The 5,150-nt window shown below is 32.2% G+C and overlaps 1 protein-coding gene across 1 annotated transcript in view; it reads left to right on the top strand.

Moving 5' to 3' along the window:
* Positions 1-1,410: 1,410 nt before the first annotated feature.
* LOC106461108 (sorting nexin-14-like) overlaps positions 1,411-5,150 on the top strand; it is a 114,171-nt gene continuing 110,431 nt past the window's right edge. The window contains exons 1-2 of the mRNA XM_022387987.1: positions 1,411-1,551; positions 2,839-2,907. The gene's annotated coding sequence lies outside the window, so the exon portion shown is untranslated. The remainder of the gene's footprint in view (positions 1,552-2,838; positions 2,908-5,150) is intronic.

Genomic DNA, 5,150 nt, shown 5'->3' with positions numbered 1-5,150 from the left:
TATGATTGTATAATCCCAGGAAGATCAAAGGGAAGTCTCCTAAGTTGTCTTCTCCATGGGAAGTCCCATGTGACATAGTGGATCTTCTCTCAGACGTGACTCTCGGAATACAATGTGGTCGGCGAGGTAAGCCAAAGGTGGCGCATGCCAACAGGCTTTGGCGTTATCACGGTCCAGGACATTTGAGCTGGGATGAAGTGAACAATGGAACAAAAGACGCTGCTGAAGACGTGTCACCTGGAAAGGCCACTGTCGAAGAAGAAACTCTACTCGGTGAAGCCCTTAATGAAGTTACTACCACTGATGTGACTGTTACCGATGATAGGACAATTCCTGATGGAGCAGATGAACCTCACGTGAAGCAGATGCCAGTACTGAAGAAGATACGTCCCGTAAAATTTCCTAAGAAGCAGATGAACCCCATATGAAGCAGAAGCCAACGAGACGGAGACCAATATGGAAGAAGATACGTCTCGTAAAATTAAGAGACTTTGTTGAATTTTAATTTTGTGTTTGTAAATGCTGTATATTTAATTCAGTTATTGTTAATTGTTTATTGGTTTAATGTAAGTGGCTATTGTTCGAGACGAACAATACTAAGGAAGGGGCAATGTTACGACAGCGGAAGTCACATGATCCTAGTAATACGTCGTGATATTCTCGAAGGTTTGTGAATTCTCGAGTGTTTACTGGATGTGCGGTATTCTTGTATATAAGTGCGCCAAACAATGGAATTGAATTGCAGACAGAGATAGAGACGGGCAATTGAGGCAAGCGCGGTAGTAGGTGTGAATCGTTCGTTGTGAATTATAGCATTTGTTAAGTTATTAAAGTGACTGTGGAAATTAAGTGTATTGCAAAGTTGTATTGAGATAGAATAAACTAGTTTTATTTAAGGAAGGACTTGTATTGCTAAAGTTTTTCGGAAAGAATTTCTAAGGAAACTAACAAACGAACAGAGACGTAACAATAATGTTGTTTTGTTGTTTTTCTTTAGGGAAAGCCACATGGTCTATATGCTGTGTCCATGGGGGAAGTGGAACGCTGGATTTTATTTTTGTAAGTTCGTAAGCTTACCGCTGTTCCACCGTAGGACCAAAAATAATGTATAACAATACATTTAACTTAATTTTATTGACAAGAATGTGTAAAAGTAACATGTTGATATAAAAGTGTGATTGGTAAACTACTGCTTGCTCAGCATTTGAAAATATTGAAATTAAAAGTATTAAGTTAATACTTGTCTTATTATTTATTAAATAATTGTTTGTATATTTATACAGTCATCTGTATGAATAATCCTCTTTCATACAATAATTATAATTTATTGTTTTAAACTATGCCAATAGTTTTGGATTTCATAGAATGATATAAAATATGATCGTACCATTTAGAATACACATACAGAAACATGGCAGAAAGTAGCGAACAGAAAGATGAAGATGGTATTATAGCACAAACATCGGCAAGTTTAACATGTATTGATAGTCTTTTTCTTATAGGCGGTTTTGGTGTTATGCTAATCATTATTTTCTTTGGAATACTTTCAAGGCAAGTTTTTTGTTTCGAGTGAAGAAAATTCATGCTATTAAGTTGATAACTTAGATTAAACTTAGGAATAAATTATACATCTATATCAATTCAAATTCTAAGGGATTGTGAATATCGTGTGACGACAACCAAATTTATAATAATTTATTTAACATTCACTTATCTTGCAGTGGGCTTGTTATGCTAGTGAACGGTTCATACTTGCTTCACACGAGAACCACCGCTAAATTAAGCTTATTGTGAGCGTTCTTGTGCGAATTTTATTACTCATCTCATTTCTGACTTCCTTAGTTTTTGAGCAAAGTAAAATGTAGTAGTTGTTATGTTATAGAAACTGTCGTTTTGACTGAAATCATTCGAAACTACGCAATATTTATTTTTGATCACTCACTGACTCAGGAAGAGGTAATTACGAACTTATTGAAGGTATTTATTTGCTGAAGCTATGCTTGATAAAGTAAATACTAGTGTATAATAAAATTAAACATTAAACAGTGTTATTATGAGTATGAACTTGAAGTCACATTAGAACAAAACCTTTATCATTTTTCTGGTAATAATGAAAATAAGTTCAGTGGCAAAATAAGAAAAAGTAAAGTGAATAAATACCTTTGATAAATCTTGCCACATTGATAAAACTTTTCTCCACTAACTTGAATACTTTGCTCACTAGTCACACTCACAGAGTCCGGGTCATTAAGTTACAGAAGCAGCACTATATGGAAGTGTTGAAAGTTCTCATTGTGAGCTGATCAGTAACTTATTTTTTTCAGTATCAGTATGTTACAAGTTTGTTGTAACTTCATGAATTCACTAACATCAGTTACCAGTGAATAAGTGCTTGTAACTTTTAGTTAAAATATTTATATTAATAGAAATATAGCATATTATAATATTTGGAAATCATAATTCACCTGATGTAATTATTATTTTTTAGTATTTAATTGCAACTAATTCAATAAGTTCAAATGCCCATTACCAGAGCTTACAGACTTTCATCTTTTATTTTGTAAGTCAACAACATTTAAGTTTAACAATGATCATTTGATGGATTTATCAATAATAGCATAAAATTGTAAATGATAAGTTTTTGATGTGTCACATGTATGAAATTAACAAGCATAAAGTTTTTGTTTGATATTGCAGAGTGCAAGAGCATTTGTATAATTAAAAATAATTAACAAATATTTATTGTAAGCTAAATGTACCAGTAGAATTAAAAGTATATACAAAATTAAAATAATAAATAGAAAAGTTATAATTAAACATGTTTGAATTTTATTACAGTTTAATTTCATCACTGGTCTTGGTGGCTTCTTTCCTGAGTGGTGCTATTTTTATTCATCTTCTTCTCAGGTAAAGTGTACATGTAGTACCAGTATAAAAGTTGATGATACATAATGTTAGCAAATGAGTTGATAAGTTTGACTTGTAATTTGTTTAAAAAAAATGGTTAATGTTAGGTAGGTATCAAATACATTTGAGTGAAAAGTTTAATTAATATTATGCAATAATGGCTGATAATGTTAGAACAAACAGCAAGGATTCTTTTAGATACATTTAAGCTAAGAGAACTGTTAAAATGGGGATTGGGCTCCTAAAGAATTCCAGTTGCAAGGTTTTTTTTAATTGAAGACTGTGAGATAGCTGAACTTTTAAATTTTCTTTTCCTGTATTTATAGATGTTTTGATTACAAGTCAGAATAGGTAATTAACTCTATATTCAAATCACTTGTTAAGTGTCATTTGTAATAGTGTGTACAGTTTTGGTTTCCTTGTGTGAGAAAGGATATTGACTTTCTGGAAAGAATTTAGAGAAAGGTTACTATAGGGATAGTTCAAGATCTCTTAGTTTTTCTTGAGAAAAGAAGGGTAAGAGGTAATCTCATTGAAGTTTACACATTTATCTGGGAGACTGATAGGACAATGTTCTTTGAATTCTTTGGGCTGTGTCCTGAAGACAATAAGAAGAGAGGACATATGTTTAAGATTTGGAAAAGACAGGCTAGGCTCCATTTAAGACTTTTATTTTCCTAACAGGATGGTTTACTTATTGAATGAGTGACTATTAACAATAGTGAAGGTCAACATTTTACAACAGTTTAAGAGAGAAGTCAATTATTTCCTGAAAAATAAAGAGTGGGTTTGAATTTTAATTTTCTTAAAGGGTAGGTATGCAGGGATAGCCTTAAATGATCAAATGGTCCCTTGTTGTCAGCAGGGCTGAAAGAATTGCCATAATCATTGGAGCATGAAGCTCTAGCCAGACTTTGCTAATTACTGGGGACAGGAGACGTACTCCATATTAAGTTTATTTTTAACTTAATATTTTAAGACATGTACCATACAATCTGCACACACTTCATTAAATAAAAGAAATAACATAACTCTTTGGACAACATGGGACCTATTCATCTATCTCGGCTGTTCCATCTTCCAAATTAAATTAAAATGATTAAAAATAATAATAATAAAAACCTTAAAGCCAGCCCTTTTCATTCAGATACTTATCAAGCTTTTTCTTAAACTCATTTATATTTACTGCCCTTTTCATTCAGATACTTGTCAAGCTTTTTCTTAAACTCATTTATATTTACTGCCTCTTCAACATCTTTTTATCACCTCCCTTGAAATGAGGAGTTATATTAGCTAACTTCCAATCCTCTGGTACCTGCCCACTATTCAAGGACTGACAATAAATAATAGTAAGTAGTTCACATATCCAATTTTTAACCTCCTTCAAAACCCTTGTAGAAATATTATCTGGCCCTTATCATTTTTTAAACTTCCCAATTTTTTCTTAACCAGATCAGAATTAATGCAGTCATCTTGTTTGATCACATTTCCATTTATCAACTGATCAAGATGTGGAATACTGCTTAAATCTTCATTAGTAAAAACTGATGGAAAAAGTAAAATTTAATAACCCAGCCATCTCATAATCATCAGATACTAGCTTTCCATTATCATCCCTCAAGCATCCTATCCCCATCCTAACATTTTGTTTACCCTTAATGTATTTAAAGAAGTCCTTACTGTTAATTTTTACATTTTCAGCCAACCTCTTTTCCTACCTCTTTTTTGATCTCCTAATTTCCTGTTTCACCAATTTTCTTGATCTTCTATAATTTTCTAAATCTTCTGTCATACCAGTCAATTTAAATATCTTAAACTTATGATGCTTTTTTATAATTTTATCTCTTAAACTCTTTATGAGCCAACATGTTTTTTTATTTGCAGCTACCCTTTTCTTTCTATAAGGAATATGTTTATCTTGAATATTTAAAAATTTATCATTAAAAATTTTCCACATCTGATCAGTGTCTCCAAATAACTCAGCTGCCCAATTCACAACAGATAATTCTTGTTGCAACCCTTCAAAATTTGCTTTTTTTGAAATTTGTAACCAAAATATCGTTATTCCTTATCTCCATATGCAGCAAAACATCGAACCTTATAGAGCAATGATCGCTTGCACCCAATTTCCACCCTCTCAACCATTTCTGTATTTGAAGTTAACAATAAGTCTAAATAGCATTGTTTCTAGCTGGTTCCTTGACTAACTGCTGAAGAAAGCCATCCAGTTTCCAAAAACCTTT

The sequence above is a fragment of the Limulus polyphemus genome, unplaced genomic scaffold (genome assembly GCF_000517525.1).
Source record: "Limulus polyphemus unplaced genomic scaffold, Limulus_polyphemus-2.1.2 Scaffold899, whole genome shotgun sequence".
In the NCBI taxonomy this organism is placed as follows: domain Eukaryota; kingdom Metazoa; phylum Arthropoda; class Merostomata; order Xiphosura; family Limulidae; genus Limulus; species Limulus polyphemus.
Note: the sequence above shows the minus strand (reverse complement) of the source record. Positions and strands in the feature narration are given on the sequence as shown.